This window comes from Anopheles darlingi, chromosome 2, assembly GCF_943734745.1.
Source record: "Anopheles darlingi chromosome 2, idAnoDarlMG_H_01, whole genome shotgun sequence".
Lineage (NCBI taxonomy): Eukaryota > Metazoa > Arthropoda > Insecta > Diptera > Culicidae > Anopheles > Anopheles darlingi.
The window spans coordinates 34,163,207-34,187,439 of NC_064874.1; the positions used below are offsets into that span (position 1 = coordinate 34,163,207).

At 49.7% G+C, this 24,233-nt stretch overlaps 1 protein-coding gene across 6 annotated transcripts in view; it reads right to left on the reverse strand.

Annotated features, from left to right (window-relative positions):
- LOC125949110 (uncharacterized) overlaps positions 1-24,233 on the reverse strand; it is a 47,040-nt gene that overhangs the window by 11,542 nt on the left and 11,265 nt on the right. The window lies entirely within an intron of this gene.

The following is a 24,233-nucleotide window of genomic DNA, read 5'->3' on the forward strand; positions in this document are numbered from 1 at the left end:
TGTTTAAACAGATGGAATTGGCAGATATGGTGGAAAGCCATTTTTGGACAGCTAGGTGTTAATTACCATTCCTGTACCATCCGCGATGTGTTGAGTTCTCTCGACGGTTCTACTCCCCTCCCTTACAGTATGGCGCATTCCAAAAAACGTTTCGTTGGCTTTTAGTACCTCGAAACGTGAAGTAAGATGTCAATTGATATGACCAATCAGTACTCAACCGACTGCGTTGAAGAATTTTAAATTTTCTATTCACACCTAGATGTTAGCTTGTGGTGCTAATCTAATTTAAGAATGTATTTCCTAGTGAACTTTAAAATCATATAACGCCATTTGATGGCAAAACTAACGACCAGTTTCCTATTACTCGAAGAAACCGATTGATACATCTAGGTAAATCCAGCTACCGAAGCTTTGAATGTATTATTATCTTTCAAATTCCATCGGAATGCTTCCAAAAAATCCCGACGCTAGTATCATCACGTGAGCACCGGAGTGACGAATCTCATCCCGAAAATAAACCAACCAGAGTCAGTTGATTAAATCCGAGAACCAGAAATATGTTTAAAAAAACGCTAAAAATCTAGTTTTCAGTGGATGTCTGCCCCCTGACTAGGCCAACCTCATCGGTTTGGTGAGGTATCAAACAAAACGACGAAAACAAGATGAGAGCAGAAGTTGTGAAAAGGTAATTTTTGGATTATAAATACAACGGAATCCCCACCGAGAAACCGGTTAACGCGAGCGCGAGCAGGGAGTATGCTTAAATTATAAAAAAAAAACCGGAGCCACACGAACCGCACCACAGGTGAATGTTGTTTACGATTTCAACGCTTGAAGCGACTTGGTTGGTTGTGTCCTTCCGAAAGAATTCGCAGTCTTTATCACGCTACAGACGAACTCCCGATGATAGGCCGTGTGTGTTTGCTGCTGTGTTCGGTTTGGATCGATTTTGGTTGCCTCCGGTTGCCGCTCCAGACAGTCGTGCGGTCTCCAACCGCGAAACAGAAGATGCCAAGGTCACCAGGGCCTGCTCTAGGGCACACCGGGAAGTGCTATCAGCTCGCCAGGTTGGAGTGTACGCACCCAAAAACTTGCGAACGATATGCTTCACCATTATCTCACTCGCGCACACGCCATGTTCGTCCACCACCGATTGTGGCCATTACCGTTTTTTTTTTGCTGTTGCAAAGCTTTCATTGATGGATTAATGTTTTTCTTTCCCGCAGCACCAGCAGCACCTAGTGCCAAGACGAACAGGAAGTTGCCACTTCGTGAGACCACGAAAACAGCAGCGAAATGTTTATGAACCGGCGGCTGCTGCTGGGCGAGAACACAAAATGTGAACAACAACGAGCAGTGCCATATCGTGAACGAAACTACGAGACGAAAAGCAGAAGAAGAAAAATTTACAAACAACACACCAACACGCACACGCAAACACAGACCCTCTGCCCTCCTCTTCCACCCCAAAAGGGGGTTGAAGGACGTTCATCGGCATCGGTATCTCCTACACTAATAGCACGACGATTGCCGATACTACCGGATCGAGATGGCGGTGGTACACGCGAACCCCTTATGCGCGCGATCTGTCTGTTTGCCGGATACAGCACAAACGATTCAGCATCAGCTTGGTTTGCTCGGTAGTGTACATACCAAGTATGCCATGAGCAACACACAGGAACACCCTGTCTTTAATGTTCAACCTCTACCAACCTCCTTAGATCGTGCGGATGCTCATGGCGGTGGTTGTGATGGTTGTTGATGGTTTGATTGCTCCCTCAGCGACCGGTCGCTGCCATCAAACCCTCGGTTACAACCGGTTCCAATCGCGTATACCCACCATCCGGCACCACCGGCAGTGGGTGCATTTTGGGGAGGATTACACGAGTGAGATTAGAGCGGTCAAACTCCATCACCCGAATTAGGAACTGACCCACATTTCAGGGCGCCCATTTGTTTGTTTCGTTTCGTTGCTTTTTTTCCGAACCAGAATGAAAGCAAAAGGAAACACAATCTTCGCGCAATCTGGCTATTACGTAATCAGGGAAGTGATAAACCAAGAGACGCGTATCGTCTTGCTCCAGTCCAGTGCGCTGCACGATAAGGCGATGGAGGAGCAAGAGGCACGGTTCGAATGGTTGGCAACCGCCAGTAGCAAGCGTGCGATGTTGGAGCCGTATTTTTGTACAAAAAAAAAAACACAAAACGCGAAACGCGATAACACGATATCAGGAGCGGGAACAATGCGCCAATATAATATACGCACACTGCCCACACATCGTAACAAGTGGGCGATAATTGAAAGCCCCGTCCTCTGTTGCTGCCCTACTCCAACTCTTTTACCGTCCGTGCTTACCCGCTTATCGGGTCCAGTGAGCTTTTATTTTTTTATCGCTTTTTTTTCCAACGCTCGAACTCGCTGTTCAGAAGCAAGAAAGGACAACAAGAGTCACAAAGGATACTAAGATTGGGCCATTGCGGCCATTTTGAAATAATTTACATAAATATGCGACGCCCAAGAGGTATCACAAACCTGGTGGCGCACAGCGCTACATTAAAGCTGCTTTCACATCGAGCGCGTTTTTAAAAACGCCAAAGTTGGCGTTTTTTGACGCAAAAGCTTAATTTATTGTTCACACCTAGGTTGCGCGAAGGAAGATTTAAAATACACGAAAAATAGCACCATATCACTATCGCCACCTTATCAAACCATGAAAAATAGTTTAATCTTCACGCAAAACAGTTATTACGCGGATTTCAACACATTCCTGCCAAAACAAATTGCAAAACCAAAGGGCAACGCTGGCTTGCTTGCGTAGCCTGCTACAGTCGGCTCAGAACCTGCCACAATCTGTAGATTTTTACAGATCCGAAAAAAAACGCCAACTTTTAAGCTCTTCAAAAGCTCCAAAAAATAGCTTTCGGTGCGTTACGTGAACACTTCCATATATTTTGATGTGATACAACCGTGTTTTCTGCGTCAAAAAACCTGCTGCGTCCATTAGTGGCGTTTAAACGCGCTCGATGTGAAAGCAGCTTAAGTCCTCTTCCTCCTTTCCTATCAGTCCTATTGGGACAAAATGGAGCTATAAAAACGTCCAGGGATTTGCCCACCGGTTGGATCCTGCATGTCTAATCATCCCCGGTACGGTTCAAACGAAACCAACCAACGGAGCATGATGATGATGATGTGGAGCGATGAAAGGCCAACTGTGTGGATAAGCGGGGAAGCTTATTTTTATCTCGCGTGCGCGAGTCCTCCGTGAATCCTCCCTCCGTCGAATGGCGTCGCGTTGGCGGAAGTAACAAGCTGCGAATTGCTTCTCTCGGCATCACCAGGCCATCGTCACTGCCGCCGCCGCTTTGATGCCCGCGGTGGCTGCACCATAATGCATGTCAACGGCGAGAAGCCGTCGTGGCCGAACCGAGGGAGCGGTAAGGGAAAGGCCGCCCCCCGCCCAGGTTTCAGTGTCTCAGCTGTGAATTTCACACTTGATCGATGCCAAAACAAGCAATGGCGGCCGCACACTAGCCCATAACACACTTCACTGATCTCGCACTCCACTCCACCCCTTTAGTTGTCTCTCTTCTTCTCTTCTTCTCTCCTTCTCTTGCCGTCCCTCTCATGGACCGGAAGTCTCAACGTGGTAATCGGATGGCAATGTTTGCGTAGTGAAATGGCAACATAGGCATTGAGGCCAGGCTAGCAGGCACAAGCCGAGAGCGTGCGCGAGAATGGCGACACACCGCCGACGTTCATCGGTTGCAATCGAGTGCAAGGGATTGAGGATTGTGTGATGTGATACCGTTGGTTTGGTTTATAAATAAGGTTGGACGAATTTCGGCTAGCGAGCACCGATATCAAACGACACAGGACCGCTTGTTGCAGCGCGATCGAAAAGGGAATTAAATTGAATTGGCCTGATAAAAATTAAGTCCGGGAATGGTGTTGAATATACAAGATATGGTGACATTTTATGAAAAAAAAAACTGTAAGCGAAACGTGGATTGAAAAGGATTCCCAGGATACTATGATTCGAATATGATCCTGTTCAAAATAAATACTTAAGTTAAACAAGAAATCGTAGATCGATTGTATTTGTCATAAGCATTATATTATGACAAATTCAATGGTTCTACGATTTCTTGTTTAATTTAAGTATCTATTTTAAGAGAACTAATAGACTAACAGTAAATGATCTATGAAATATTGTTTCAATAACGCTGATCCAGTATTTTATTCATTTCCATAAACTAATGCATTATCCTTAGGAGAGCCTGTTTTGAAGTTTAAAAACATGATAAAAAATTAGAGTAAGTATAATGTTTTACTAAACTTACTAATTTGTGACTAACTTCATCACTACATCATCCGCTCCTGCCAAGGAGAATGTCATCAACCAAACCGCCATCGTGTGCCATATCATGTCACGACGGTCATCATGATGGAACACAAAGCAATGCTTTTAGAAGGGATAATCAAACCAACTCATCAATAGCAACAACCCCCGCTTGCCGATTGGATCTGGTGACCGGACCGACACACAGCCGTCCTGCTGCGGCCAGCCAGTTCTGGTCGGTAATTAAATCGAAAGGCCGATAAAACGATAAACACAAGTCGCCCCTCCCCTCCCCCATGGGCAATCATATTACTCATAGCGTCAGTTTCTACGGACGAATCCGATTAAATTGGAACGTCCAAGTATCGATCGATCGATGTGCTGGCGGCGTGCGCCGGAATGTTGTTGCGCCGAGCCGTGAAAGACACCGTAACCGTAACACAGAACGGAGACCGATCCTCCGAGTATCATGTTTAATCAATGCCAATAAAGCCAGAGCGCACGCCAGAAGGGCTGTTGACGAGCACACTAAGTATTTGGCCACTCCAGCGACTGATAATTCGGTGCTAGCGGGTGCATAATAGCTAACCTACGTCATCGTCGGAGACATTTAAGCAGAAGCAAGCAAGCAAGCAAATGGCCCGGACCGGAAGCTTGGTCCTCGATCATGCTCAACAACAGGCAGTAGGCCCTCGGTCAACATTCCGTTGCTCGGGGCTTGGCGAGGTGGGGGACGTCGTGTCGACGCACGCACTGATTGATATCAATTTGATTCAATTGTGTTCTCGGCACCGATCTCGGCACAGGAACAGTTTGTGCCTTACCGACTCTCTACACGGGAGCGCAAGTCGCGAGAGATCTATCATTTAATTGTCAATTCTATCATTTAACTGTCAAATCCATACAAATCGGAGGCGAGAGATCTCTCGCTCGTGTAGAGGGTGAAAACTTTGAAAGAATTGAGCAACCAGCGCAAGAAAATAACTGCTCATAAAAAAAATCAAGCAAGCTGTTGTTTCAAGTGAGCGCGGTAGCTAGGTCACCAAGACGATGACGTTTGGATGAGAGTTTTGAAAGTTTTGAAAGGATAGCTCAGTTTGAGCAAATCTCTCAAAACTTTCGCGAAAGAATCTGCGCTCCCGTGTAGAGAGGCGGTTAGGCTTGCTTTCACTGGCGTAGACACCACACTTGCCAGTGCGATGAGTAGTTGGCCGCTTAGCAGCAGCAGCAGCAGAAACCGAGACACCAGCACACATATACGTTTCTCGCTTCTCGGTCCATTTGGTGATGTGTGATGCTTCACGCATGGCCGGTTGACTGACTGGCTGACTGGCTGTCTGACGCTGGCAGGTTCACCGAAGGTGGAAGAGAAGCGCCAGGAACGGAGGAATAATTGAATAATCATACCCGAGACGCGAGGATGATGAGTGGAGGTCGGTGGAGCTGATGTGTTTTACGGCTCGCTTATTACAGTGTGCACCAGACCGCGATTTATGCAATCATCCATCATACCGGGAGTGGCCACCCCTCGTCGCATGACTCACGGCAACGACGACGACGACGATGACGGCGCCCGTTCCCGGCTAGAACAAGTGCAGCAGAGTCGAGTCTTTACCAACAATCGTTTGGCGCACCAACCTGTTGCATCCGGTGTAACCGAAGATGGGAGGAAAATCAGGGGAACGATGGGGACGCTCGCAACCTTCACTTTTCGCATTTCTCAACCGTAACCCTACGGACGTTCGAGAGTTCTCTCGAATGTACTAGTGTCTGGCTTCTTGGGGGCTTTTTCTTCTTCGTTTTGGGTGTGCACTAAGCCGTGTTAGGCGACGAGACGACGAGCATAATATGAGCAGCAAACGGCTAGGAGTTAACATGGCCACGAGAGAGCTAGCGAGAGATGCTATGCTTTTGGAAGGTCACCGCCGGTTATTGCCGGTGGTGGCAGTGATGGACTCGTTCTCGCTGAGCTCGTTACGCGTTCGACAGGTTTAGCTCGCAATCCAATTACCTGTCTGGCAGGCACTTGCTCTGCCTTGCCCGGCGTCTGGTGTAGTATAAATACGCCACATTCACACGGGTATACGGTGTGGCCTCCCCCTCCCGCCGATGTCAAAATTCCACCACAAAATGGCGAAGAAATGACTGACTCTCCTAGCTCCTGGTCTGTTATCGTTGCGCACGAGTTGGCAAAAATAGTCGCCGGCTTACAGCGATCGGTCGCCACCCCGTCACACCACTTTCTCCACCACCACCACCACCACCATTCCACTGTTTCGGTTTCGGTTTCGGCAATCAGCTTAAACCAACCACACAACACGCCAGAAGCAGAAAAGCATAACGACATTGACCTATATTCTGCCAACACAACTTGAGTGTGTAGAGAGTATAGAGTTACGATCAACTTACACGCCAGATGCGAATGATGATGATGATGAGGATGCTGATGAGGATGATGCTGATGAGTTGGCTCCGTTGTTAGAATCGGTACTTGACGAGCAGCGCTAACTGCAACTGCGGCTCTGTGGCTAACACCAATGAATACTAGACCGTTACACAGACTCTGGGGGGTTTTGAGATAAAAATATGATTCTCGCAAGGCACTTTAGTTTTTCACCCTCAAGATCATGGCGCCCTCTGGCGGCACAACGGATCCGTGAGCTCGATGATCACTTTTTGCACAGCAAAACAGCAGCAACAGCAGCAGCAGCAATCAAAGGCAGCACAAAGAGACCCTACAGCGTATGATGTGCACACACACACACAACACACTAACCCCCCTCCCGTTGATGACGAGGACCCGTTAGAAGAGCAACATTCAAAACGGGGAAACTCAAGGATGCAGTGACCGGCCACGAATGGGGCCACAGTCAAGGGTGCCTGCCTTTCCTTTCCTCGCCTGCCTCTGCTCTCGTCTCCTCTCTCTATTATGAAAGCCTCGTTTTGCTACGCGATACTCGCTCGAGCCCGCTAGAGAGGATCAGTATCATGTACTGACACTTCAAGACCAACCGGCACTCTACCGCCGGTCGATTGCCATAGGCCACTAGGGGTACTGGGAACGGGGGTTGAGTTATGACCTAATGGTAATACGATGCTTGTTACGAACGGGACCACGATTCTATCCTCACTTTCGATCTAACTCCCATTTCCGGGTTACGGGCGCCTCCACCACGATCGTGGTGGTCGGTTCCGGTGACACCATACATGGTCCGGATGGACCCCGTGGGAGCCGGAATCCGGTACACGATGATTGTTAGGTTTGTACCGTACCGATAACCTTCTTACCGACGGTGAGAGTAGGCGAATAGCATGATGCGACGCGGTCACAGCCCCGCGCGCAAGGTTAAAATCCTACGATCATTAGACGCGGGTGACACGAAATGGTAATAAAACAACCCAAAACAACACCGGCAAGTGCACCGGTGCAGGTCCAGGTGTATGACGCACTCGATGTACATGACGTACTCAGGATGCGTTTAACGTCGCCACTTGGTCCGGGTGTCGACCAGTCGGCGGGAGTGGTGACGAGTTGTTGCAGAAGGTCAACCGGTTCAGTTGCAAATGTGTGTCTCTGTAGGGAGCTTAGGAGTGGAGGCCTTCAACGCTTGGCACTCGCGAGACTCTTTGTGCCGTCGTCGTCGTCGTCGTCGTAGTGGATTTTGATCCTTTCCGCGAGGGTTGCACTGTGAAGCCCATTAGCCTGGCGTGTTTTCTCGTGTTTGCGCGCGCCAACGTCAACGTCGCCGTGGGCATAAAATGGGTTTTCATTTCATTTCCGAACCAGAACGCGGTACGACGGGGTTTTCGCATTGATTGTAAATGGGCCAGAACGAGGTGATGCTTGCAACACTCGCCACGGGGTTTAGAAGAAGGTTCTTCGCGCAGCAACAGCAGCAGCAGCAACGGTCTCTAGCATTTATTCTACTGCAGCAGCAGTACACACCTCTAATGAGATGGTTTGCAGCGTGATGCAGCTTGTAATTTACGGACATAAATTGTACATCCCCCGAGAGAAGGCATTCCACTTCCTTCTTCCACGCCATCGACACCAACGTCCGACACCGGCCATTGCGCACGACCTTGGAGCGGGATGTGATTATCGCGTGGACGCGGCACGCACGGCAACTTGCTAAAAAAACCCGATCTAACTGTGGCTCATCATCTTCCACCAGCTCTGGGCTTCTTTTGTTGAGGATGATGCCGGAGGAACTGGCAAAGCAACAGAAAAACACACAACAAACCATAAATCAATGACCGACCTTGACTGAGATTTAAGCCTTGAAGCCGGCGACTGGCACGCCGGGGTTTGACACACTACCGAGCGCGCGGTTCGTGGACCGGTTAAACGGTTCTTCGCCGCGCCGCAAACGCTGCTGCTGCAGGGATGTGCTTCCGGTTGGATCGATCCCGACCAGCTAGCCTGGGCTGCATAATTTATGGCACTCTCTGGTAGCTAACTCGCTTGTCACGCCACAAGCGAGAGGCGCTGAAGCACCGCAGAAGCGTCTCTCAAGAAACAACAGCAACAACAAAAGCCTTAGTCACGTGTTGATTGTGTCGGTCACGGTAGTTAGCGGCGCGAAGAAGCGCGAAGAACACGCAACAAGACGCACGACGCAGACGCAGACGCAGACGCACCTGCCTTGAACTTTCCGGCGCAAAGTTCACTGGCGCCGAGCCTCGCGGATCGAGAGGAGGTTTCCGCGGTTCTCGTACCTTCCGCCGGCGACAAAAGATCGTAAATTTGCAACAGCAGCAGCAGCAGCAGCAGCAGGTCGATCGTAACACTGCAAAGCGTTAGTTGCAGGACGATCGCGTGCGATCGCACCGTTGTTCACGCCAACCAGGTGGTCGGGGACAACGGACAACGGACGGACAATGTTTGATCGAAACAACAATCCTCCTACCTCAAACCTACTACTACTACTACACGTTGCTGCTGCTGCTACTACTGACAGATTGATATGTCAACCTCAGGCCGGTTGACCGGCTCTCGTTTAACCCCCTCACCGGTGCAAGAAGTAGTTTGTTGGCCTCCAACCCCACCACCCGGGTGGCACGATAGATCGCGATCGAGATGAAAGCAAATTAAAGCAACGATACCTCCATTAGTGGAGCTGTTACCACCACCATCTCGCCCTCGGGGCACGTCTGTCGTTGTCGTCCGTCGGGGTGATGGTGGCTTGTAAGGAGGGATAAGGGACAACCCCACCGAGCGGCTAAAAACGGTGTCCGTAGATTTGCATCGACAGTAGCGGGATCTTAGCGTTAACGCGTGGCATTAGCAGCGTGGCTAATGATGATGATGATGATGATGGTCGCCGGTGGCGAGAGTGTTTAGGAACTACCTTTTTGCTTAAGCATCCAAATAGGGGGTAAAGCGGGTCCGAAGCAGTTGGCTTTCACTTCCAGAGCTCACGTTACGCAAGATTTATATACCTCGGGGCGAACTTGACGCGAGGGATCGTATTACTTCAGAATGCCGGAACTGTACGATGCCTTTCCATGTTTGAGGGGAAAGTTCATGGGACACGGGGCGTCGTCGGTCATTCGCAAGATCAATATCACAAGATTAAGATTATCATATCGTGTCAGTTGTTTATATTACAAATATACTAAACGTAGTCGTTGCGTTGTTCCCTGGCCGTGTCTAATATTTGCACAAGGATCGAGGAGCTTCTTAAGACTTTTATAATAACATTATATTCTGTAGGATAATTCGCATTTTACTGTGAGATTAGACTGAACTATAGAGAATGTAGAGTAATCTCTCTTAAAAAAACAATAAATTTGCCCAAAAAAGGGTCTGAAAAAATTCAAACAAAACAAAATTCCGTTGATAGCATCTTAGGTGCAGGCGGTTAGCTCGACTAGGACATCTCCAACAGGTCGTTGACACTTTAAAACGATCATGAAACTTTTAACAGAAGGTGTAGGAGCATTATTAACGACCGAATATCTCATTAGTGGCCCCATTAAAAGGAAAGAAACCATTTAAACGAGAAATGCTTTTAATTAGAATTTTCCCTTGACCATCGCAAAATGCAATAAACCACAGCACAAGCAGAGAAGGAACATTGTGTGCAAGCAGTAACGACGACACGATCGCACCATAATGTGTTAAACTGAATTGTCAATCAAAAATGGCCACGCGAATCATACCGGCCTGTAGGCCATTTCTCATAAAACACACCCGGACAGGCTACAGTGCGATCCGATCGCGAGCGAGCGAAACAACCACACCACGAGCACGCCCGGGTCCGGGTTCAAGAGTCATGTACTGACCCGAATTTTCTAATTTTAAAAATAAACCATTCCGACCAAACCCACCACCCCGTTCCCCGAGCTCGCTCGAGTGTTCATGCGGATGGGGACAGAAATTGAACAAAACTAAGCGACAGGCCGGTAACACGGATCGGCCACGGGTTTGCCAGCGCGCAATGGACAGGGTTGTTGAACGCTGATGGAAAATTCGGTCCGGTTTTTCCTCAACCAAACACACGCTGGTTCCACTGGTCATCTCACACACGACGCAACCACAGTTCACGCCACGAAGAACATATTCCTTTATTACTTGGGCGACCGCTCGCATGAACATTACACACCGGCGTTCCGTTTGGTGGTTTATCTCCATCACAGCGTTGGTCCCAAGACGGTAGGGAAGCCAGCGATGTCGCACGTGGCCCGCGTGTGTGCGCGTTTTGAGCAAAAATGTAATGATTTATTTTTATTGCTTACCGGTGGTCAACAAATGGAAAAGATGTCACCGTGCATCCGAGCGACGCATCATTCGATTGGTGGTGGCAATGATTTCAAGCTTCCAATCCGGAGCGCGAGCATTGTTATACCTTCCACAACCGGGGCCTTTACCGGGAGCGGATGAGCGGAGATATAAAAATAAAGCACCATCCGACATTCCGTTCGCCAGGTTCTCTCCCGCCAAGGACAGCCACCAGCATACCAGCATATGGCGTCTCCAGTTACCCCTTATGCGCGGTCACATATACCCGACTGTGTGTGTGTGTGTGTGCGTGTGTGAATAATTCTGAATTTATGATCGCGTACGATGCGCATTAATGTACACCTCATGTTGGTCCCTCCTTTCGTCCCGAAGGAATGATGCGCTGCTTCGGAGAAAACCCTCGGTGTCACCACGGTGTAACACGCACACGCACATACACCTAGGCCACGAAATAAGACGATCTCCGTGGGTCTCAAGGACAGGAACAGGAATATATTACGTTCTAGCATCATCGCCATTATCATCATGCTCTTGTCACATGGTGTTACTCTTACTTATTACTCTGTGTACACGCCGGCAACGGAGAAAGCCAATCAATTTGTCAGGGATAAGTGGCGTGCCCGATTTACGGAATCGAAACGGATCCAAAAATTCGACGCGAAGGTTAATGGAAATGAATACCACCCGACACGGTTAGACTTGCGCTTAGACCGGGACAGACGATCAATCACACACACAGCACAGATCGTACTGGCAAGTTCATTGCCAACCGTGTCGGCTTTGGCTGACCGAAGGCCACCACGCCACCGGATGTCGGCTATGAATTGGAAGGTTCGAGACCGGGGATCGATTTTCCCTTCCTTAACGTGACGTCGTTAAAGCAAATGGTATGTGAGACACAGTTTTTGGCGACATTTCGCGGCATCGCACCGCACGGTACATTGACTTTTCACCGAAATGCCGCCCTTGGGCACGTTGTTGTCGGTGAACTTCAAGCAAAAGCATTGGCAACAGCAGCAGCAGCAGCAGCAGCAGCAGCAGCAACAGCAGCAGTGGCATGTCGTGAGCAGCGTTTTTGGCGCATGACCAATTGAGGTGTCCATGGGGTACGTTCGGTGAGTAGAGACCACGCTGTGGAAGTGGCCATTCCATTTTTCATAGAAAGATTGGTGCGCCGGGAGACCAGGTTTATCATGTTTATTTTTAGTCGCGCAAAAGTAGAAGAATCAAATTAGGCGGACAACTGGTGATCGTGATTCGTTTTGTTTTGCCATGCACTCAACCCATGTTTTCCATTAGTAATTGAATAACCGATCACCGCTGATCAACGAATTATTTGTAACATGTCGTGTCCATGGCACGTGCCGCTGGGAATGGTTGAAGTTTAAAAGGTTTCCAATTCAAACGCTAAATGCGTTTTAAAAGCCACAACAATAAGAATCGTAGACTTTCGGAGGCTAACACAAAAAAATGACGTATTGCAACAAGTCATTGGAAGTTACTTCAATTTTGGAGCTCAATAACAGACAGAGGCTTACTTTGTGTTGCAATGTCTACACTTTAAGTTAATAGTTTGAACAAAAAAAACTGGTTATTAAAAGGAATTCTTCATGAGGATGTAAGAATTCAATAAAAATATAATTTGAAAATTGTTAAACATTAATCTTTCTGAAATCCACCAAATAGTTATATAACATAACCAAGGTTATATAACAATGTTAATGTAAATGATACTACAAATTGCAAAATAAAACTAAAAATTAAAAAAAAACTCAAAACAGTGTTTTAAGATCTTTGATCAACGACCAATGATAGTTAAATCAAGGGAAACTGAATAAAATAAAAAAGTAGAATTTATCAGCTAAACTTTATCAGCTTAATTTATCAGCTAAACTTAGCTAAAATCTTTTAGTGATTATATTTTTCCTTGCAAATATTACAACCAATGAAATGAAACATCAATACTGGAAGGAATTTCCGGAAGAATGTGTCTTATGGCTTAACGTCAAAAATCGAGTCGCGACACATAAAAAATGGATTCCGTGATGAGCTCTAATTTAAATTGGCCTAGTCAGCAACGGGAGCCGCTTACCGGAGCACCAGAGGACCGCTTATAATTCGTTTGAAACATTTTAATCTCCATAAAAAAGCTCCATCAATAAATCCGTCGCCTATAACTCATCCGGTAACCACGGCAAGCGACACGTTTAAGCGAACCACAAGAAATAGATTATTAATGTTCGCTAGTCAACATTCACTCATGCGGGCGACACACCACTCAGCAGCTACATATATCTACATGCTGCTGGTGCTGCTGGTGCTGCTGGTGCCACAGCTGCCGGTTCCGTAAATTTACCATCCATTCGGAAGCAGTGGCCCAGGGGCCAGCGGCGGCTGTCGTACTGACCTTGTTGCTGCTGCTGCTGTTGCTGCTTGGTTTGCTCCACCGCGATCCCGATCTCGTTGTGACACACGCGTGCACGAACGCACGAACGCACATTTGCAAATTCACATTTCTCAATGCCATCAATCAGCGGCGGTGGCGCGGCAGAATGAAACCGAGGACACATCATCGGCGAGTGCCCCAAACCAAACGAAACCAAAAGAGAAAAAAATAACCCGCAAAACACAAACCAATTCAACGTCTTCAGTAGCCCCGTACAAAACCCATTTACTGAACCAAACAGAAGAAGAAAAAAACCACCACCACTCCTCCCTTCCCATACAGTCCTTCCCTCTCCTTGCTAATTGCCGAGAAGGACATCGGGTTGGGAAGGCGAAAAAAAAATTAACCAAAAAAATTAACAAACGAAAAAAAAAATACCCATACCCCCGCTAAAAACCATATCTTGACCGACGGACGGCGTGAAAAGGAAGTTTGCCTCCTTTCCGTTGGATTATGGCAAGGGTGTCCCACCCCGGCACACGGCCGTGGAGTCCGAAAAGGAGAATTAGGCCATCGTGCGAACCACGAGCGTAGCGGTTCAGGGCGTAATGGATGAAAGAAATTGGAATGGCCGGAAGGTCGAGGAGCAGTTCGACGGATACATGCCACAGGAACAGCAGCTGTTGCCGTTTGGTCTATCCACATGTCTAACCGGCAACCACCCGCACTACAGAGCCGCGGTTGTGTTGTGCTCCATTGTGTGGTGTGGCCGTTGGGGGCGTTGGGGCGTGAAACGGACTCTTGTTAGCTGTCAAACCTTTGGCGAAACGGCGAAATGAGGTTAGAATTTCCTTTCTCTTCGCCTTGACTCAATTAGCGCGGTCTGCGACGTGATCGTCTTCGGAGGTTGATGGTTCTTGGACGCGGGACTGGGACTCACCTTTAAAGAAAGCGAAAGAAAAGAAGAACAAAAACGGAATCGTTAGAACCAATAGCACAACGGCAAGTGCAGCGTGTGATAGATGAGCAGCAGGAGTAATGGTGAGGATCAGGCAGAGCTGGCAACAGCTCAGTAGCCAGTGCCAGAGGTCGCGTGTAGCAAGTACGCGACGCGACTACATGCCGGGATGTCCTTCAACAACGACCGATCACGTGAAGGATCGTGCGTTGGAGAGCTGAAGCTGGGAGTGTCTAGTGGGCATAAAGTCGAACCGATGGTTAACTACTTCCCACATCAGTTTCGTTCCAACGAGTCTACGGACGAGTTGATCGAAAAGTTGAAGGAATGGTAATGTGGATTTCAAAGATTAAAAGTAAATGTGGATCCATCATCATCAACATTTATGAAGATCATCGGGGATCGTCTTTTCTTAATTTCAAAACACATAAAACAGGTCAGCTGTCCAGCTCTAGGAACGTTTCAATTTCGCCCAATCCGTCCGTACATGGTACATCATATTTTAAACGCAACGTTCCCGATCGTTATAGGCCGCTTGTTGGTTCGATTACAACATGCCCGCCACACCGAACCGTCCGGGTCGAGCTTTATATCTGAATAAATTTGAATTTCAAACGAGGCGATCTTCGAAACACCTTCAACGATCGCGCGAGCACACGTTTGTGTGTAGGTTGGGGATCGAGGATGTTTATCCTCCAAACCACCTTTTTCAACTACCGGCAACCGGCCACACACTGGAAGGGGTGTGGCGCAGCTAATTGTAATGCAGCCCTTTTTAACCGACGGCCATACACGATTTTTTGCAGCAGTCGAGACCAGCGAAGCGATCTAGCAATCGATCGATCTTGCGGCTGGCGCGATGACTGATGGCGATCAAACGTCGCATGTGTGCGCGCGCGCAAATCGAATCGATTCGATGCGAGCAGCAGGAAGACAAATGGCATACGATGGGCGTTTCGCTCACGAGGGCTGATCGTCCTGATAAGCAGGAAATAAGGGTTATAGGGGTTTTTATTCGCAATAAATGCTGTGTAACATATTTTTCGGAAAATGCATTAACTATAAGTTATCATGCGACGTTTTATAAAGCGTTTTATAGCCACTGACCTAAAAGCGGCTCCCCCGGAAACCCAGCAATCGAGGTCATTACGATCATACGGACAGGCCATCTTAAACATTAAAATGGTTTATATCTCGGTGCTGGTGCTTTCCAAAAGATAAAAAAAGATCGAGAAAAAACTCCAAAAACCCCGAATTGCGATCCTTCCTTCATCTGGACGGTCTCGATCTCGGTCTTACCCCGTCCGATTGAATACACAAACATCCATAGCAGCTCGCAGTGCAGGATTACGAGGATGCTAAATGCGAGATACGAAAACATAAGCAAACATACGGTAGCCGCCTGGGTCGGTGGTGTGCTGGACCGCGCTGGCAAAGGTGCGATGTGCCCCTTACTGGCAAAGGAGAAGCGGAATGTAAATGCTTCACCCAACACACGGCACTATTGGCACTATCGCGGATCGTATTTGCTGCTGTTGCCTCTTCTCTGATTGCTTCTTGACGCTCCTCTCGGACTCGGTGCTGTAGCTGTCAAAATATTTACGAATTCAATTCGCAAACAAATAAACGATTACTTTTGGGGCGTTTATTCGCTTTTTTTCTTTTTGGGATGGTTCGGTGAACCAATGAGAGTCCCTTGGTTTCGGGGGCCTCTCTCTGAGATGCATCGATGTGCTGACGTCGATCCATCAAGGCAGGTAAGATGAAGAGATGATCGTATCCCTCAACCATCCGGTTAATGGTTGAGATTTGGAAATTTATTAAATGAAATACCATTTTCTTCTCATTTTTAAACATTTTCTCTAAAATGGGCCGCATAGTTTGTTGAAATTCCGTGCAGATCTCATCGCGGACAAATGGACGACACATGTTGCTAACCGGTGATCAATAATGGTTCAGACATATGCTTCTACGGAACACGAAGACATCCTAGGACCGCGAAAAGCAGGTCAGAATGTCTCCGGGAGACGACGATCGCTGACGACATGTTAGGCTGGCAGAGGTTCGCTTCCGCCGCGTTCTAATTAATCTGTCATTGGACGCCCGGCTGTCTGGTGTGCTGAGCGTGTTTCTCGAAGGCCCACCACCGTTTGGACGTCGTCAGACTCCCGGTGGTGCATGAACCATTGTACTACCCGCGCTTAATTGAAGAACCTTCGCGAAAAACCGCGCGGTTTCCTCGCAGCCCGCTCGTTACAACCGACGACGAGGACGACAACCAAACACCCTGAGGTGGTCTCCCCCTCCCAGGCATTCCGGGGACAACGGAAGAGTGCGCAACGGAACACAACGCAAAGAATAAGATAAATGGTTCTGCATCGTGCGGCTGATCGTGCGAGTGTGTCACGCAACGCAAGCGCGGACAGAGAGCAGTAGAGAGCGCAGGAGTTCGCATGAACATCATGCCCCGCCGCCATCGGTGGAGGCCACACATGTGAACACCGAACACCGAAGTGACTGATGGACGGACCGGCCACTCGCTACTTGAGCTCGTTGTTGATTGACGGATGACCCATTTATGTTTGCGGTTTTCGAACTCCCAGCCCCTGTTGCTCCTGCCACCGCTTCTCCGGGGCCACCGGCTAAGGCACTGAAGATTCTGCTCTGGCCAGAGCAGCGCCTGAGAGCATTGCTCAGAACAATGCCGCGTAACGTGAAGGCGCGCGCCTGAAGGATCTCAGCCCAACAGCCCTATAGTGAGGTGCAAGGAGCAAGGAGCAAGAGCAAAAGAGTGAAACAAGTGGTGGTGGGTCGAGGTTCAGAGGACCAATCAGCTCCCCTATCCCGTCATTTCGTCTTATCAGCTTATGACCGTCACCCGGCCTGGCTCGTCATACACTTCATCGCACTCGGATCTCCTTGGGCTGTCAAAATCTGTCCATCATGGTCGAATGAAAGTGAGTCTTGCGCCTCCCTTGGTAGCCGGCTACAAAACCGGCCGGCCAACCGACCGGCCGGGCGCGTCCGTGAGTCTACCGTCGCGGATTCCGTCCGAAAAGGTACAGGAGCGAAGTCGCGCGATCACAAGACCGCCCAGATCACCAGACCGGTTGTCGCGACCGCAGACCGCTGTACCGGAGCGGAACGGAACGGAACCGAACGCTCGTTGACGTCATCGCCACGGTTTTGGTGCGAATTCAAGCAAAACGGAACATAAACTTTCGCCAATTCGCCGTTTTCGACTGCGGCGACTGTTTCACTTTTACTCCAGCCCCAAAAAAAAAAAAACAAACTCTCGCTGGTGGTGATGATGCTCCTACTACCAACTCCTGCGAGGATCAAGGAGTGAGGAGTGCATCAAACTGTCTGCGGAAAAGTGCTGCCGGTCCGGTTCGGAGTGAAAGATATATCAAAAGCGCATCTCACACTATACGCGCTGCTACGCTCGACCGACCACAGCAGACCGACCGACCAGCACTGCCGGGGGAAAGTGACATTTTGGACTTCACTTTACGAAGGTTACGGAAGACACCGCCGAGAGCCATCGCCTTCTGCAAACATTACATGGCCGCACTCTGTCCGTGCAACAGGAGCAAACGATGTCAACGATTGTGCTCCAAACACAATGCTGGAGGCTTTCGAACAACAAAATCCTTGGCCCCAAACTCCTTAGGTCCTCGCGGAGTGACCTGAAGTTCAAACCACTTTTCGAGGGAGCTTCATACTCCTCGCCGGTGTCCTCGGTCTTGAGGTGGCCGGTCTCGAGAGTCTCGACGCCGGAACAATCCTTACCATTTTCCCTGCTGCTCCGGGGTGCTGCCCTGGAGCCACGGACTGTGCGAGCTTGTGCGATTGTGATTGTGGTCAATATTTGTGCTGCATTAATATTTGCTGTTCCGCTGCTCAACGCGCTGCTGTTATCAGTGTTGTACTTGCGGTGTGGCTGCAACGCGACTCGCGACGAGTCAATATAAATGGCGTCCAGTGATAAGGCGTTGTTGTTGCTGCTATTAATGCTGTTGGAGCTGTAGCGTCGTGTGCGGCCTGGCGGTGCCATGTTCAGAGCATTAGCTCATTCTCCTTTTAGAGGTGGTGAAGCGACACACACACACACAGACGAAACGACACGTGCCGAGGGGGAAGCAACGCATATCATCGTCACATTCGGTTGATTCCAAAGCACTAAACATCTGACCTAAGGACAAACTGTTCCGAAATTTGTGCAAAAGTCGAATGAAGAGATACTTGGACTTGGGGATTGAATCTTTAAATGAGGAACGACGTTTGTTCGCAAATGAGGCCAAGTGACAGGACACGAGAACGCACCGTCGTGGTCGTCGTCGTCGAGTACCATCTACGGACGTCTGTGTCTCTCAATATTGCGTTGGCGTTGGCGCTGACGACGACGATGACGAGATCCATAAAGGAGCATGTCGCCGGTGGCGAAGTTTTACGATGCCGGTGATCGTTGTATCTTTGCCCGTCGGTCGGTCGGTTGGTGAGGATATTGCACCGGTACGCAAAAGGTACGTGACACTAGCGTGCTGAGTGAAGCGACGCGAATACCGTGCGCTATTGCTCCCAACAAGTTGAAAAAAGAAACAGTAAAAGAAAGCAAGCACACCGTGTCGCATTCAGTCGTCGCGGACAGTCGTTCCGCAGTTTCATTTGATGCTCTCCGTTCAATCCTTTGTAGACGACGATCGTTCGCCTTTGTAGAACTCCCAGGACTGCGGCTGGGATCTGGATGCACATGTTCACTCGATCCTCTGCTCGATTGCGATATGAATTGCTGCGATCAGCGAGTGTGTCTCACGCCGGGTTGTATTATGCTGCATTTCTTTCGCCATTACATAAAACCATCCGCTACGCGCAAAAAGCTGAAGCTGAACATGTCAATCACATATTGCCACTCCGCCGACTACGTAATCTGTTCATTCGCTAACCGTCGGAACATCTGTTCCTTCGATGGAATGTGTGAAGCGATCGATCGAGCTTCCGATTTCGAGCATACCGGTTGGCCGCGCATATTTCTATCTCCTCACCCCCCAAATGCTGTCTTTCATTATGACCGCATACTAAAGGAACACCATCGCGATCATGCTGAGCTTCGATTCGTTCAAGAGCGAATCGTTCATTCCGCATCAATCAACCGTTCGTTGTGGCGCGTTGCGGCGCGCTCGGTATCGCGAATCGCGCGAATAGGAAAGAGGTAGTAGTCGTCGCCGCGGCCTCGTCTCTAACACGATCTCGACCTTTCAACCGTGGCCGGGGAGAGGACACACGACACATGCCAGTGGGGCAGTGGTGTGCCGGTTGCCTTTCTTTCCCTTCTTCCTTCGCTTCTTGCGCACTCTGGCAGCTGGCTGGTAAAAGTCACTTCAGCTCGCCAGCAAGTTATTCATCAACAAAGTACTTGATTCCGATGACGACGACCACGACGACTGGGAAGGACGACTTGAACGGCACTCGAGAGGAGAGTTGGATTGTAGGAGATAGAGAGAGAAGAAAAAAAAACAAAATAAAAACGGAATCCAACATGAGTGCATTGGGTGGAAGATCCGGTAGGTGTCGGATTTGCCCTCTAGCCCCCATTGCCATTACCGATGAAGGCATCAGCGCGCGAGAGAGATAGATAGAGAGAGAGAGACCAGACTCTCGCAGACAAGGATTTCGCAACCGATCTGCTGCTGCTGCTCGGTTTGAACCGGATTGTGGGGAGCCCGCCCGGTCACGTTACACTCCTCGCAGGGAAGTGCTCACTTCGTCGTCGTCGTCGTCGTCGTCGTCGTTTGAGTCGAGTGGCCGGTCGTCACGTGCGTCAGCACCAGACACATCTCTGGAGGTTCCGACAGCCTCTCGCTCTCACTCTTGCCTATCGACAATGACCCCGGCGGCGACGGCGGTGGCCTCGGGTTTGCGGTTGGCGAATTGTCTGGCATTGATTCCGCAGTTCCGATTCCAATGATCGATCGCAGCTCGATCGATCGGGGATCCGTGGCATGGCGTGGCGATCTGTTTCGTCCAGATCCTATTACATCGAGCATCTGGAATCCGCGAAAACACTCCCGGCGAAAATCGGAGCGACCACCGAAAAGGTATGTCGCATGTAACACACAGACTTCGCTCCCACCGCTAATGGCCTATGCATGTGGTGCGTGTGTGTAGTCGTAGCATACAAATCTGCTTCAATCCGGATTCGCCGGTTGACGTCAGCCGTTGGTTGCGATATCTCGACCGGCCCGGCCCCAAACGGCGAGGTCATCTTGGGAAAAATAAATAAATAATTTTGCACACCGGTCAGTGACGGTCCCGCCTCCCAAGCAACCACGATCATCAATCAAAAACCAAGCGGCATCAAACATGGCAGCGAATGTCGAATGTTGTTGCAGCCACCACCACCACCACGGGGAGACCTTCAATTAAAACTCCATTAATCTGGTGTTTTCTGTGGCTGCATGCTACCGCCTTATTTGTTCGCCTATTTTGCTGGCAGAACAGAAGAAGGACACACGCTACCACACACGCTTCACTCGGACACTACTAGAGCGACACTCGGACATGACCTAGAAATGTTGCAAATAACTCCGCGCGCCACGGAGATCCGATCCGAACTCGACTCGCAAAAAAAAAAAAAAACAAACCGTCACAACTCTACTAACCCACAAATGGTGCGTAAATTGATCGATCGAATCGAAGCATAGTACAGCTCAACCAGCCTCCCCTGCTGATCGTTGGTATACGTCGTCCATAAGAGGAGGTTGTTCGCTCGCGAAATTCGAAGCCATTCCAAGCGGCACGAGGATCGAGCGAGCAAGACCACTTTGCGGAACCGAGATACGGGCCGGACAGCGACAATGTATGTAACAACATCGCTCACCGCTCCCTCCTTCACCGGTGCGCTGCGATCACATGGCAGCCTCAAAATCGTATGATCGATCGATCCTTTTACGATTCGCAGCCACATTATCGGGCACACCCTTCGGGCGGTGAAATGCTCGAGCGCCTCTATCAGATCTCGAGTGATGGCGCAACCCTCATGCCCTCTCTCTCTCGCACGATCGCATTCCGTTCCTCGATCGCCCAAAAAGGTCCAAGGATTTTCAATGCATTCAAGGCCCGCACGCCGTCTCATTGGCAAAAGCGCGAACAGCACGCAGTCCCCAGTGCTACTAATCCTATTTTAATCCCTCTCCCCCATTAAGGGGACAACCGAAATTAGATTAGACCGCGCCGTCAACCTAGTGGCTGGTGGCAGCGAGACACCATTAAACTCGATCCGTTCATTCCGCGCGGCACATTTTGTGTCATTTTGCGAATTTAAATCCACCACCGCAAACCGGTATGAGACCGCGAGCTCCCCCACCAGGCGGTCGGTCCCTTGGTTTGGGATCTCGCCCCGGTGGATTTGCATTCTCGTCTGTTTTGAGTAATTAAACGCCAAAGCACGCAAGCGATCTGCGAGCCACGACGAAAGGTAGGAAAGGCCTTCAAAGGTGGTCTGCTCCTTCGCGATCTGATCCGATCTGCGGCTGCGGTTGCGGCTACGACGACGACCACGACGACGACGACGACGGCCGCCAGCATGTCTGGCGTGGTCGAATGCCGGGGCTGCGCGTGGCGATGATTTGTCGAAACGAACCGACCAAACCGGCGGAAAGGAACGGAGTAATGAAGGGGTTGGGGGTGATCGTAACCTCGAAATTGTGGGTACGCGAAGGACGGACACATGGCACGGCACGGCACGAAAGATTGCTGACACCTCCTAACCCCTTCTTCTCCGATCGCGCGACAGACAGATCTTGCGAAACGGTTGCCCACCGACGATAGGCGGCTATCGCTAAACCACCGGTGGCACGATCGCGCACGATCGCGTATGATAATTAGTGGCTGGATTGTTGTTTTGCTCCGCTTTTCCTCCTGTTGAACACCACGACGAGGATGATGATGATGCTGATGATGACGCGCAAGAAGAGACTCGATCACGCGATCAGTGAAAACGATCGCGACCGATCGGGTTGAATTGAAAACGAAAGCGCAGCTCAGCGGCCGCCCGGGATCCCGAGCAGGTGCGTGAATCATGAGCGGATCGGTTAGCGGAGTAATGATCTGTGGTGATCCGGGTCGCCGCCATCACCGGCACCGGTACACTGGCTCAATTACGTCGACACTATCGTTAGCATTACGCTGGAGCATAATTATGTTGTTGCTGCTGCTGATGATGATGGAGCTCTGGTTGGTGGTTCGATTTATGAAATCGAAACGAATTCACACCCAGGAGTCGCGGCGACTGAATGGTCGGCCGCCAATTTGCCGCCGAAAGTGACGCGATAAGTCGTCGGATATCGGATCAGCGAAGCAGCTCCTCCGGTGTCTACGTAACGCCTTTCGGGGGCGCGTTAACGAACAGTATTTATGCTTTCTAGGTCAGTCTCCGTGGCATGTGCCTGGGCGTCCGCAATTACCGGATGGTTATTCGATCTCTATTCTACGTCAATGGACGCGCTAATTGCTCGCGCTAGAATATCGCTTCCAGACACGCGAACCGCGGCTCTTGCGCTACGGTTTTGGGTGGTGAGACAGGTCAGCAACACCTCACGTCCGTTACTCGATGCTTGGGGTGCTACCGTACCACCGAGTGGCTTCCAAATTTGCGTCATCGAAACCATACAAGTGTACCCCGAGAAAAGAATCGCGACCGCTAGGACCAGGTGAGGCGATTAGCCGCAAACGTGGCCCATGGTCCTTTAATTCAATAGTCACGAGCGATACGTCGAACAGCATAAAAAAGCATAAACGCAGCGCAGACAAAGCAAACAAACAACCCCGTTAATCCCGGCGTCTACCTCGAAGGAGGATCATTTTACGATCGACGGATGGATCAAGACATCAGCGACATTAGCTTGACCGTTGCAGGTTGATGCGTTGTCGCCGTGCAATGGCCGTGCAATGCCTGCAAATTGACGCTGCTTTCAACGCTACCTCTGACTATTGCTGCTACGCAAATCGTTTTCCCTCGTTTAGTGTCTTTTGCGCTCATAAAACTTGCGACGACGACGTGTGACGCATTTCCAACAACCGACCGACCGACCGACCGGCCGATCATCATCAACACCATTTGGTTCCAAATCGGTTGTCCGTGACTCGAGGGCGCATCATTTGCAAACGACTCAAATAAGAGAAGTAAAACCCTGGTTATCGTGGCGTTGCCGGTTGTGTTTCGGTTCTAGCACTTCGTGCTAGATAGCAAAACATATGAAACCAACCACCGGACCTAAACACCGGAGTACCAAGGCGCAGAACTGCGCATGCGGAAATTTTCCATCTGATACCCGGATTCATCACCAACCCAGGACAGGATAACACGCGCGCGCGCGCGATGGTGAGTGCAATTGTTGAACGAAACGTGGACGTGCACCATTTGACTGCAACTGGAACGTTGTGGCGATAGATCGTCGGCTATATTGTCGAATCGTGGTGCAACAGATGGTGATCCTCGCCAAGTGCGCAGTTGTCTGATACCGTCACCTACGGCTGACCATCTCGCCGACAGCGCACGACGTGTTAAGCGATTTGTACGCTCCCCAAAAGTCGAGAATTCCATAGGAATGGATGAGATTGACGAGCTGCTTCGTTCCGACTGGATTAACGATAATTCCGGCCACCGGTTGTTGTGACGAGCGAACCATAAATCTCACTGGCTGCTGGCACGATGCCAAAATGCTCGACACCACGCCACCGGAAGACACAACTCGATCATGCATCAAGCGGCGCGAAGCGTGGTACGGCGTTTGGACATGTTTT